This window comes from Daphnia pulicaria, chromosome 3 (assembly GCF_021234035.1).
Source record: "Daphnia pulicaria isolate SC F1-1A chromosome 3, SC_F0-13Bv2, whole genome shotgun sequence".
Classification (NCBI taxonomy): Eukaryota; Metazoa; Arthropoda; class Branchiopoda; order Diplostraca; family Daphniidae; genus Daphnia; species Daphnia pulicaria.
Genome location: NC_060915.1, coordinates 1,065,532 through 1,077,787, shown reverse-complemented (window position 1 = coordinate 1,077,787; position 12,256 = coordinate 1,065,532). Strand labels below are relative to the sequence as shown.

At 37.1% G+C, this 12,256-nt stretch overlaps 26 pseudogenes; all 26 read right to left on the bottom strand.

Annotated features, from left to right (window-relative positions):
• Window positions 1–206: 206 nt before the first annotated feature.
• LOC124334002 lies at window positions 207–325 on the bottom strand (annotated as a pseudogene).
• Window positions 326–609: 284 nt separating this feature from the next.
• On the bottom strand, window positions 610–728 carry LOC124331031 (annotated as a pseudogene).
• A 414-nt stretch (window positions 729–1,142) lies between these two features.
• Window positions 1,143–1,261, bottom strand: LOC124334942 (annotated as a pseudogene).
• A 284-nt stretch (window positions 1,262–1,545) lies between these two features.
• On the bottom strand, window positions 1,546–1,664 carry LOC124331030 (annotated as a pseudogene).
• Window positions 1,665–2,078: 414 nt separating this feature from the next.
• On the bottom strand, window positions 2,079–2,197 carry LOC124331028 (annotated as a pseudogene).
• Window positions 2,198–2,481: 284 nt separating this feature from the next.
• Window positions 2,482–2,600, bottom strand: LOC124331027 (annotated as a pseudogene).
• Window positions 2,601–3,014: 414 nt separating this feature from the next.
• On the bottom strand, window positions 3,015–3,133 carry LOC124331026 (annotated as a pseudogene).
• Window positions 3,134–3,417: 284 nt separating this feature from the next.
• Window positions 3,418–3,536, bottom strand: LOC124331025 (annotated as a pseudogene).
• Window positions 3,537–3,950: 414 nt separating this feature from the next.
• Window positions 3,951–4,069, bottom strand: LOC124334941 (annotated as a pseudogene).
• A 284-nt stretch (window positions 4,070–4,353) lies between these two features.
• LOC124331024 lies at window positions 4,354–4,472 on the bottom strand (annotated as a pseudogene).
• A 414-nt stretch (window positions 4,473–4,886) lies between these two features.
• Window positions 4,887–5,005, bottom strand: LOC124334940 (annotated as a pseudogene).
• A 284-nt stretch (window positions 5,006–5,289) lies between these two features.
• LOC124331022 lies at window positions 5,290–5,408 on the bottom strand (annotated as a pseudogene).
• A 414-nt stretch (window positions 5,409–5,822) lies between these two features.
• LOC124331021 lies at window positions 5,823–5,941 on the bottom strand (annotated as a pseudogene).
• Window positions 5,942–6,225: 284 nt separating this feature from the next.
• On the bottom strand, window positions 6,226–6,344 carry LOC124331020 (annotated as a pseudogene).
• A 414-nt stretch (window positions 6,345–6,758) lies between these two features.
• On the bottom strand, window positions 6,759–6,877 carry LOC124334939 (annotated as a pseudogene).
• Window positions 6,878–7,161: 284 nt separating this feature from the next.
• LOC124331019 lies at window positions 7,162–7,280 on the bottom strand (annotated as a pseudogene).
• A 414-nt stretch (window positions 7,281–7,694) lies between these two features.
• Window positions 7,695–7,813, bottom strand: LOC124331018 (annotated as a pseudogene).
• A 414-nt stretch (window positions 7,814–8,227) lies between these two features.
• LOC124331016 lies at window positions 8,228–8,346 on the bottom strand (annotated as a pseudogene).
• Window positions 8,347–8,760: 414 nt separating this feature from the next.
• On the bottom strand, window positions 8,761–8,879 carry LOC124331015 (annotated as a pseudogene).
• A 284-nt stretch (window positions 8,880–9,163) lies between these two features.
• Window positions 9,164–9,282, bottom strand: LOC124331014 (annotated as a pseudogene).
• Window positions 9,283–9,696: 414 nt separating this feature from the next.
• On the bottom strand, window positions 9,697–9,815 carry LOC124331013 (annotated as a pseudogene).
• Window positions 9,816–10,099: 284 nt separating this feature from the next.
• LOC124331012 lies at window positions 10,100–10,218 on the bottom strand (annotated as a pseudogene).
• Window positions 10,219–10,632: 414 nt separating this feature from the next.
• On the bottom strand, window positions 10,633–10,751 carry LOC124331011 (annotated as a pseudogene).
• Window positions 10,752–11,165: 414 nt separating this feature from the next.
• On the bottom strand, window positions 11,166–11,284 carry LOC124334092 (annotated as a pseudogene).
• Window positions 11,285–11,568: 284 nt separating this feature from the next.
• Window positions 11,569–11,687, bottom strand: LOC124331010 (annotated as a pseudogene).
• Window positions 11,688–11,971: 284 nt separating this feature from the next.
• On the bottom strand, window positions 11,972–12,090 carry LOC124331009 (annotated as a pseudogene).
• Between the last annotated feature and the right edge of the window lie 166 nt (window positions 12,091–12,256).

The following is a 12,256-nucleotide window of genomic DNA, read 5'->3' as shown; positions in this document are numbered from 1 at the left end:
CTACGAATTTGGACTGGTAACCATCGCGATTAAAAAACGCGATAAACTTTGAAAAACTCTCAATGGAATTGATCCAGAATCATTCTTATAGATGAATTGAACCTATCTCTAAGGCATTGAAATTTTTTATCTACGAATTTGGACTGGTAATTATCGTGATTGAAAAAAAATTTCAAGAAGTTTGTTATTGAAAACAAACTGTTCATCGCCAACGACATCCCGTATTCCCAAGCGGTCACCCTTCCAAGTACTAACGGGACTCGACGTACCTTAACTTCTGGGAGCTGACGAGACCAGGTGCGTTCTACGTGATATGGCCGTTGACATTCAAAAATGAAAATTTACCCTCCCAGTCCCAATGGATGAATAGAAAATCACTTCAAAGTGATAGAAATGTTTGTTCATTGAATTTGGACTCGTAACCATCGCGAATAAAAAAGCGCGATAAACTTTGAAAAACTCGCAATGAAATTTATCCAGAATCATTCAAATAGATGAATTGAACCTATCTCTATGCCATTGAAATTTTTTATCTAAGAATTTGGACTGGTAACCATCGTGATTGAAAAAAAATTTCAAGAAGTTTGTTATTGAAAACAAACTGTTCATCGCCAACGACATCCCGTATTCCCAAGCGGTCACCCTTCCAAGTACTAACGGGACTCGACGTAACTTAACTTCTGGGAGCTGACGAGACCAGGTGCGTTCTACGTGATATGGCCGTTGACATTCAAAAATGAAAATTTACCCTCCCAGTCCCAATGGATGAATAGAAAATCACTTCAAAGTGATAGAAATGTTTTTTCATTGAATTTGGACTCGTAACCATCGCGAATAAAAAAGCGCGATAAACTTTGAAAAACTCGCAATGAAATTTATCCAGAATCATTCCTATAGATGAATTGAACCTATCTCTATGCCATTGATATTTTTGATCTACGAATTTGGACTGGTAACCATCGCGATTAAAAAACGCGATAAACTTTGAAAAACTCTCAATGGAATTGATCCAGAATCATTCTTATAGATGAATTGAACCTATCTCTAAGGCATTGAAATTTTTTATCTACGAATTTGGACTGGTAACCATCGTGATTGAAAAAAAATTTCAAGAAGTTTGTTATTGAAAACAATCTGTTCATCGCCAACGACATCCCGTATTCCCAAGCGGTCACCCTTCCAAGTACTAACGGGAATCGACGTAACTTAACTTCTGGGAGCTGACGAGACCAGGTGCGTTCTACGTGATATGGCCGTTGACATTCAAAAATGAAAATTTACCCTCCCAGTCCCAATGGATGAATAGAAAATCACTTCAAAGTGATAGAAATGTTTGTTCATTGAATTTGGACTCGTAACCATCGCGAATAAAAAAGCGCGATAAACTTTGAAAAACTCGCAATGAAATTTATCCAGAATCATTCAAATAGATGAATTGAACCTATCTCTATGCCATTGAAATTTTTTATCTAAGAATTTGGACTGGTAACCATCGTGATTGAAAAAAAATTTCAAGAAGTTTGTTATTGAAAACAAACTGTTCATCGCCAACGACATCCCGTATTCCCAAGCGGTCACCCTTCCAAGTACTAACGGGACTCGACGTAACTTAACTTCTGGGAGCTGACGAGACCAGGTGCGTTCTACGTGATATGGCCGTTGACATTCAAAAATGAAAATTTACCCTCCCAGTCCCAATGGATGAATAGAAAATCACTTCAAAGTGATAGAAATGTTTTTTCATTGAATTTGGACTCGTAACCATCGCGAATAAAAAAGCGCGATAAACTTTGAAAAACTCGCAATGAAATTTATCCAGAATCATTCCTATAGATGAATTGAACCTATCTCTATGCCATTGATATTTTTGATCTACGAATTTGGACTGGTAACCATCGCGATTAAAAAACGCGATAAACTTTGAAAAACTCTCAATGGAATTGATCCAGAATCATTCTTATAGATGAATTGAACCTATCTCTAAGGCATTGAAATTTTTTATCTACGAATTTGGACTGGTAATTATCGTGATTGAAAAAAAATTTCAAGAAGTTTGTTATTGAAAACAAACTGTTCATCGCCAACGACATCCCGTATTCCCAAGCGGTCACCCTTCCAAGTACTAACGGGACTCGACGTAACTTAACTTCTGGGAGCTGACGAGACCAGGTGCGTTCTACGTGATATGGCCGTTGACATTCAAAAATGAAAATTTACCCTCCCAGTCCCAATGGATGAATAGAAAATCACTTCAAAGTGATAGAAATGTTTGTTCATTGAATTTGGACTCGTAACCATCGCGAATAAAAAAGCGCGATAAACTTTGAAAAACTCGCAATGAAATTTATCCAGAATCATTCAAATAGATGAATTGAACCTATCTCTATGCCATTGAAATTTTTTATCTAAGAATTTGGACTGGTAACCATCGTGATTGAAAAAAAATTTCAAGAAGTTTGTTATTGAAAACAAACTGTTCATCGCCAACGACATCCCGTATTCCCAAGCGGTCACCCTTCCAAGTACTAACGGGACTCGACGTAACTTAACTTCTGGGAGCTGACGAGACCAGGTGCGTTCTACGTGATATGGCCGTTGACATTCAAAAATGAAAATTTACCCTCCCAGTCCCAATGGATGAATAGAAAATCACTTCAAAGTGATAGAAATGTTTTTTCATTGAATTTGGACTCGTAACCATCGCGAATAAAAAAGCGCGATAAACTTTGAAAAACTCGCAATGAAATTTATCCAGAATCATTCCTATAGATGAATTGAACCTATCTCTATGCCATTGATATTTTTGATCTACGAATTTGGACTGGTAACCATCGCGATTAAAAAACGCGATAAACTTTGAAAAACTCTCAATGGAATTGATCCAGAATCATTCTTATAGATGAATTGAACCTATCTCTAAGGCATTGAAATTTTTTATCTACGAATTTGGACTGGTAATTATCGTGATTGAAAAAAAATTTCAAGAAGTTTGTTATTGAAAACAAACTGTTCATCGCCAACGACATCCCGTATTCCCAAGCGGTCACCCTTCCAAGTACTAACGGGACTCGACGTAACTTAACTTCTGGGAGCTGACGAGACCAGGTGCGTTCTACGTGATATGGCCGTTGACATTCAAAAATGAAAATTTACCCTCCCAGTCCCAATGGATGAATAGAAAATCACTTCAAAGTGATAGAAATGTTTGTTCATTGAATTTGGACTCGTAACCATCGCGAATAAAAAAGCGCGATAAACTTTGAAAAACTCGCAATGAAATTTATCCAGAATCATTCAAATAGATGAATTGAACCTATCTCTATGCCATTGAAATTTTTTATCTAAGAATTTGGACTGGTAACCATCGTGATTGAAAAAAAATTTCAAGAAGTTTGTTATTGAAAACAAACTGTTCATCGCCAACGACATCCCGTATTCCCAAGCGGTCACCCTTCCAAGTACTAACGGGACTCGACGTAACTTAACTTCTGGGAGCTGACGAGACCAGGTGCGTTCTACGTGATATGGCCGTTGACATTCAAAAATGAAAATTTACCCTCCCAGTCCCAATGGATGAATAGAAAATCACTTCAAAGTGATAGAAATGTTTTTTCATTGAATTTGGACTCGTAACCATCGCGAATAAAAAAGCGCGATAAACTTTGAAAAACTCGCAATGAAATTTATCCAGAATCATTCCTATAGATGAATTGAACCTATCTCTATGCCATTGATATTTTTGATCTACGAATTTGGACTGGTAACCATCGCGATTAAAAAACGCGATAAACTTTGAAAAACTCTCAATGGAATTGATCCAGAATCATTCTTATAGATGAATTGAACCTATCTCTAAGGCATTGAAATTTTTTATCTACGAATTTGGACTGGTAACCATCGTGATTGAAAAAAAATTTCAAGAAGTTTGTTATTGAAAACAATCTGTTCATCGCCAACGACATCCCGTATTCCCAAGCGGTCACCCTTCCAAGTACTAACGGGAATCGACGTAACTTAACTTCTGGGAGCTGACGAGACCAGGTGCGTTCTACGTGATATGGCCGTTGACATTCAAAAATGAAAATTTACCCTCCCAGTCCCAATGGATGAATAGAAAATCACTTCAAAGTGATAGAAATGTTTGTTCATTGAATTTGGACTCGTAACCATCGCGAGTAAAAAAGCGCGATAAACTTTGAAAAACTCGCAATGAAATTTATCCAGAATCATTCAAATAGATGAATTGAACCTATCTCTATGCCATTGAAATTTTTTATCTAAGAATTTGGACTGGTAACCATCGTGATTGAAAAAAAATTTCAAGAAGTTTGTTATTGAAAACAAACTGTTCATCGCCAACGACATCCCGTATTCCCAAGCGGTCACCCTTCCAAGTACTAACGGGACTCGACGTAACTTAACTTCTGGGAGCTGACGAGACCAGGTGCGTTCTACGTGATATGGCCGTTGACATTCAAAAATGAAAATTTACCCTCCCAGTCCCAATGGATGAATAGAAAATCACTTCAAAGTGATAGAAATGTTTTTTCATTGAATTTGGACTCGTAACCATCGCGAATAAAAAAGCGCGATAAACTTTGAAAAACTCGCAATGAAATTTATCCAGAATCATTCCTATAGATGAATTGAACCTATCTCTATGCCATTGATATTTTTGATCTACGAATTTGGACTGGTAACCATCGCGATTAAAAAACGCGATAAACTTTGAAAAACTCTCAATGGAATTGATCCAGAATCATTCTTATAGATGAATTGAACCTATCTCTAAGGCATTGAAATTTTTTATCTACGAATTTGGACTGGTAACCATCGTGATTGAAAAAAAATTTCAAGAAGTTTGTTATTGAAAACAATCTGTTCATCGCCAACGACATCCCGTATTCCCAAGCGGTCACCCTTCCAAGTACTAACGGGAATCGACGTAACTTAACTTCTGGGAGCTGACGAGACCAGGTGCGTTCTACGTGATATGGCCGTTGACATTCAAAAATGAAAATTTACCCTCCCAGTCCCAATGGATGAATAGAAAATCACTTCAAAGTGATAGAAATGTTTGTTCATTGAATTTGGACTCGTAACCATCGCGAGTAAAAAAGCGCGATAAACTTTGAAAAACTCGCAATGAAATTTATCCAGAATCATTCAAATAGATGAATTGAACCTATCTCTATGCCATTGAAATTTTTTATCTAAGAATTTGGACTGGTAACCATCGTGATTGAAAAAAAATTTCAAGAAGTTTGTTATTGAAAACAAACTGTTCATCGCCAACGACATCCCGTATTCCCAAGCGGTCACCCTTCCAAGTACTAACGGGACTCGACGTAACTTAACTTCTGGGAGCTGACGAGACCAGGTGCGTTCTACGTGATATGGCCGTTGACATTCAAAAATGAAAATTTACCCTCCCAGTCCCAATGGATGAATAGAAAATCACTTCAAAGTGATAGAAATGTTTTTTCATTGAATTTGGACTCGTAACCATCGCGAATAAAAAAGCGCGATAAACTTTGAAAAACTCGCAATGAAATTTATCCAGAATCATTCCTATAGATGAATTGAACCTATCTCTATGCCATTGATATTTTTGATCTACGAATTTGGACTGGTAACCATCGCGATTAAAAAACGCGATAAACTTTGAAAAACTCTCAATGGAATTGATCCAGAATCATTCTTATAGATGAATTGAACCTATCTCTAAGGCATTGAAATTTTTTATCTACGAATTTGGACTGGTAACCATCGTGATTGAAAAAAAATTTCAAGAAGTTTGTTATTGAAAACAAACTGTTCATCGCCAACGACATCCCGTATTCCCAAGCGGTCACCCTTCCAAGTACTAACGGGACTCGACGTAACTTAACTTCTGGGAGCTGACGAGACCAGGTGCGTTCTACGTGATATGGCCGTTGACATTCAAAAATGAAAATTTACCCTCCCAGTCCCAATGGATGAATAGAAAATCACTTCAAAGTGATAGAAATGTTTTTTCATTGAATTTGGACTCGTAACCATCGCGAATAAAAAAGCGCGATAAACTTTGAAAAACTCGCAATGAAATTTATCCAGAATCATTCAAATAGATGAATTGAACCTATCTCTATGCCATTGAAATTTTTTATCTAAGAATTTGGACTGGTAACCATCGTGATTGAAAAAAAATTTCAAGAAGTTTGTTATTGAAAACAAACTGTTCATCGCCAACGACATCCCGTATTCCCAAGCGGTCACCCTTCCAAGTACTAACGGGACTCGACGTAACTTAACTTCTGGGAGCTGACGAGACCAGGTGCGTTCTACGTGATATGGCCGTTGACATTCAAAAATGAAAATTTACCCTCCCAGTCCCAATGGATGAATAGAAAATCACTTCAAAGTGATAGAAATGTTTTTTCATTGAATTTGGACTCGTAACCATCGCGAATAAAAAAGCGCGATAAACTTTGAAAAACTCGCAATGAAATTTATCCAGAATCATTCCTATAGATGAATTGAACCTATCTCTATGCCATTGATATTTTTGATCTACGAATTTGGACTGGTAACCATCGCGATTAAAAAACGCGATAAACTTTGAAAAACTCTCAATGGAATTGATCCAGAATCATTCTTATAGATGAATTGAACCTATCTCTAAGGCATTGAAATTTTTTATCTACGAATTTGGACTGGTAACCATCGTGATTGAAAAAAAATTTCAAGAAGTTTGTTATTGAAAACAATCTGTTCATCGCCAACGACATCCCGTATTCCCAAGCGGTCACCCTTCCAAGTACTAACGGGAATCGACGTAACTTAACTTCTGGGAGCTGACGAGACCAGGTGCGTTCTACGTGATATGGCCGTTGACATTCAAAAATGAAAATTTACCCTCCCAGTCCCAATGGATGAATAGAAAATCACTTCAAAGTGATAGAAATGTTTGTTCATTGAATTTGGACTCGTAACCATCGCGAGTAAAAAAGCGCGATAAACTTTGAAAAACTCGCAATGAAATTTATCCAGAATCATTCAAATAGATGAATTGAACCTATCTCTATGCCATTGAAATTTTTTATCTAAGAATTTGGACTGGTAACCATCGTGATTGAAAAAAAATTTCAAGAAGTTTGTTATTGAAAACAAACTGTTCATCGCCAACGACATCCCGTATTCCCAAGCGGTCACCCTTCCAAGTACTAACGGGACTCGACGTAACTTAACTTCTGGGAGCTGACGAGACCAGGTGCGTTCTACGTGATATGGCCGTTGACATTCAAAAATGAAAATTTACCCTCCCAGTCCCAATGGATGAATAGAAAATCACTTCAAAGTGATAGAAATGTTTTTTCATTGAATTTGGACTCGTAACCATCGCGAATAAAAAAGCGCGATAAACTTTGAAAAACTCGCAATGAAATTTATCCAGAATCATTCCTATAGATGAATTGAACCTATCTCTATGCCATTGATATTTTTGATCTACGAATTTGGACTGGTAACCATCGCGATTAAAAAACGCGATAAACTTTGAAAAACTCTCAATGGAATTGATCCAGAATCATTCTTATAGATGAATTGAACCTATCTCTAAGGCATTGAAATTTTTTATCTACGAATTTGGACTGGTAACCATCGTGATTGAAAAAAAATTTCAAGAAGTTTGTTATTGAAAACAAACTGTTCATCGCCAACGACATCCCGTATTCCCAAGCGGTCACCCTTCCAAGTACTAACGGGACTCGACGTAACTTAACTTCTGGGAGCTGACGAGACCAGGTGCGTTCTACGTGATATGGCCGTTGACATTCAAAAATGAAAATTTACCCTCCCAGTCCCAATGGATGAATAGAAAATCACTTCAAAGTGATAGAAATGTTTTTTCATTGAATTTGGACTCGTAACCATCGCGAATAAAAAAGCGCGATAAACTTTGAAAAACTCGCAATGAAATTTATCCAGAATCATTCCTATAGATGAATTGAACCTATCTCTATGCCATTGATATTTTTGATCTACGAATTTGGACTGGTAACCATCGCGATTAAAAAACGCGATAAACTTTGAAAAACTCTCAATGGAATTGATCCAGAATCATTCTTATAGATGAATTGAACCTATCTCTAAGGCATTGAAATTTTTTATCTACGAATTTGGACTGGTAACCATCGTGATTGAAAAAAAATTTCAAGAAGTTTGTTATTGAAAACAAACTGTTCATCGCCAACGACATCCCGTATTCCCAAGCGGTCACCCTTCCAAGTACTAACGGGACTCGACGTAACTTAACTTCTGGGAGCTGACGAGACCAGGTGCGTTCTACGTGATATGGCCGTTGACATTCAAAAATGAAAATTTACCCTCCCAGTCCCAATGGATGAATAGAAAATCACTTCAAAGTGATAGAAATGTTTTTTCATTGAATTTGGACTCGTAACCATCGCGAATAAAAAAGCGCGATAAACTTTGAAAAACTCGCAATGAAATTTATCCAGAATCATTCCTATAGATGAATTGAACCTATCTCTATGCCATTGATATTTTTGATCTACGAATTTGGACTGGTAACCATCGCGATTAAAAAACGCGATAAACTTTGAAAAACTCTCAATGGAATTGATCCAGAATCATTCTTATAGATGAATTGAACCTATCTCTAAGGCATTGAAATTTTTTATCTAAGAATTTGGACTGGTAACCATCGTGATTGAAAAAAAATTTCAAGAAGTTTGTTATTGAAAACAAACTGTTCATCGCCAACGACATCCCGTATTCCCAAGCGGTCACCCTTCCAAGTACTAACGGGACTCGACGTAACTTAACTTCTGGGAGCTGACGAGACCAGGTGCGTTCTACGTGATATGGCCGTTGACATTCAAAAATGAAAATTTACCCTCCCAGTCCCAATGGATGAATAGAAAATCACTTCAAAGTGATAGAAATGTTTGTTCATTGAATTTGGACTCGTAACCATCGCGAATAAAAAAGCGCGATAAACTTTGAAAAACTCGCAATGAAATTTATCCAGAATCATTCAAATAGATGAATTGAACCTATCTCTATGCCATTGAAATTTTTTATCTAAGAATTTGGACTGGTAACCATCGTGATTGAAAAAAAATTTCAAGAAGTTTGTTATTGAAAACAAACTGTTCATCGCCAACGACATCCCGTATTCCCAAGCGGTCACCCTTCCAAGTACTAACGGGACTCGACGTAACTTAACTTCTGGGAGCTGACGAGACCAGGTGCGTTCTACGTGATATGGCCGTTGACATTCAAAAATGAAAATTTACCCTCCCATTCCCAATGGATGAATAGAAAATCACTTCAAAGTGATAGAAATGTTTTTTCATTGAATTTGGACTCGTAACCATCGCGAATAAAAAAGCGCGATAAACTTTGAAAAACTCGCAATGAAATTTATCCAGAATCATTCCTATAGATGAATTGAACCTATCTCTATGCCATTGATATTTTTGATCTACGAATTTGGACTGGTAACCATCGCGATTAAAAAACGCGATAAACTTTGAAAAACTCTCAATGGAATTGATCCAGAATCATTCTTATAGATGAATTGAACCTATCTCTAAGGCATTGAAATTTTTTATCTAAGAATTTGGACTGGTAACCATCGTGATTGAAAAAAAATTTCAAGAAGTTTGTTATTGAAAACAAACTGTTCATCGCCAACGACATCCCGTATTCCCAAGCGGTCACCCTTCCAAGTACTAACGGGACTCGACGTAACTTAACTTCTGGGAGCTGACGAGACCAGGTGCGTTCTACGTGATATGGCCGTTGACATTCAAAAATGAAAATTTACCCTCCCAGTCCCAATGGATGAATAGAAAATCACTTCAAAGTGATAGAAATGTTTGTTCATTGAATTTGGACTCGTAACCATCGCGAATAAAAAAGCGCGATAAACTTTGAAAAACTCGCAATGAAATTTATCCAGAATCATTCAAATAGATGAATTGAACCTATCTCTATGCCATTGAAATTTTTTATCTAAGAATTTGGACTGGTAACCATCGTGATTGAAAAAAAATTTCAAGAAGTTTGTTATTGAAAACAAACTGTTCATCGCCAACGACATCCCGTATTCCCAAGCGGTCACCCTTCCAAGTACTAACGGGACTCGACGTAACTTAACTTCTGGGAGCTGACGAGACCAGGTGCGTTCTACGTGATATGGCCGTTGACATTCAAAAATGAAAATTTACCCTCCCAGTCCCAATGGATGAATAGAAAATCACTTCAAAGTGATAGAAATGTTTTTTCATTGAATTTGGACTCGTAACCATCGCGAATAAAAAAGCGCGATAAACTTTGAAAAACTCGCAATGAAATTTATCCAGAATCATTCCTATAGATGAATTGAACCTATCTCTATGCCATTGATATTTTTGATCTACGAATTTGGACTGGTAACCATCGCGATTAAAAAACGCGATAAACTTTGAAAAACTCTCAATGGAATTGATCCAGAATCATTCTTATAGATGAATTGAACCTATCTCTAAGGCATTGAAATTTTTTATCTACGAATTTGGACTGGTAACCATCGTGATTGAAAAAAAATTTCAAGAAGTTTGTTATTGAAAACAAACTGTTCATCGCCAACGACATCCCGTATTCCCAAGCGGTCACCCTTCCAAGTACTAACGGGACTCGACGTAACTTAACTTCTGGGAGCTGACGAGACCAGGTGCGTTCTACGTGATATGGCCGTTGACATTCAAAAATGAAAATTTACCCTCCCAGTCCCAATGGATGAATAGAAAATCACTTCAAAGTGATAGAAATGTTTTTTCATTGAATTTGGACTCGTAACCATCGCGAATAAAAAAGCGCGATAAACTTTGAAAAACTCGCAATGAAATTTATCCAGAATCATTCCTATAGATGAATTGAACCTATCTCTATGGCATTGATATTTTTGATCTACGAATTTGGACTGGTAACCATCGCGATTAAAAAACGCGATAAACTTTGAAAAACTCTCAATGGAATTGATCCAGAATCATTCTTATAGATGAATTGAACCTATCTCTAAGGCATTGAAATTTTTTATCTACGAATTTGGACTGGTAACCATCGTGATTGAAAAAAAATTTCAAGAAGTTTGTTATTGAAAACAAACTGTTCATCGCCAACGACATCCCGTATTCCCAAGCGGTCACCCTTCCAAGTACTAACGGGACTCGACGTAACTTAACTTCTGGGAGCTGACGAGACCAGGTGCGTTCAACGTGATATGGCCGTTGACATTCAAAAATGAAAATTTACCCTCCCAGTCCCAATGGATGAATAGAAAATCACTTCAAAGTGATAGAAATGTTTGTTCATTGAATTTGGACTCGTAACCATCGCGAATAAAAAAGCGCGATAAACTTTGAAAAACTCGCAATGAAATTTATCCAGAATCATTCAAATAGATGAATTGAACCTATCTCTATGCCATTGAAATTTTTTATCTAAGAATTTGGACTGGTAACCATCGTGATTGAAAAAAAATTTCAAGAAGTTTGTTATTGAAAACAAACTGTTCATCGCCAACGACATCCCGTATTCCCAAGCGGTCACCCTTCCAAGTACTAACGGGACTCGACGTAACTTAACTTCTGGGAGCTGACGAGACCAGGTGCGTTCTACGTGATATGGCCGTTGACATTCAAAAATGAAAATTTACCCTCCCAGTCCCAATGGATGAATAGAAAATCACTTCAAAGTGATAGAAATGTTTGTTCATTGAATTTGGACTCGTAACCATCGCGAATAAAAAAGCGCGATAAACTTTGAAAAACTCGCAATGAAATTTATCCAGAATCATTCAAATAGATGAATTGAACCTATCTCTATGCCATTGAAATTTTTTATCTAAGAATTTGGACTGGTAACCATCGTGATTGAAAAAAAATTTCAAGAAGTTTGTTATTGAAAACAAACTGTTCATCGCCAACGACATCCCGTATTCCCAAGCGGTCACCCTTCCAAGTACTAACGGGACTCGACGTAACTTAACTTCTGGGAGCTGACGAGACCAGGTGCGTTCTACGTGATATGGCCGTTGACATTCAAAAATGAAAATTTACCCTCCCAGTCCCAATGGATGAATAGAAAATCACTTCAAAGTGATAGAAATGTTTTTTCATTGAATTTGGACTCGTAACCATCGCGAATAAAAAAGCGCGATAAACTTTGAAAAACTCGCAATGAAATTTATCCAGAATCATTCCTA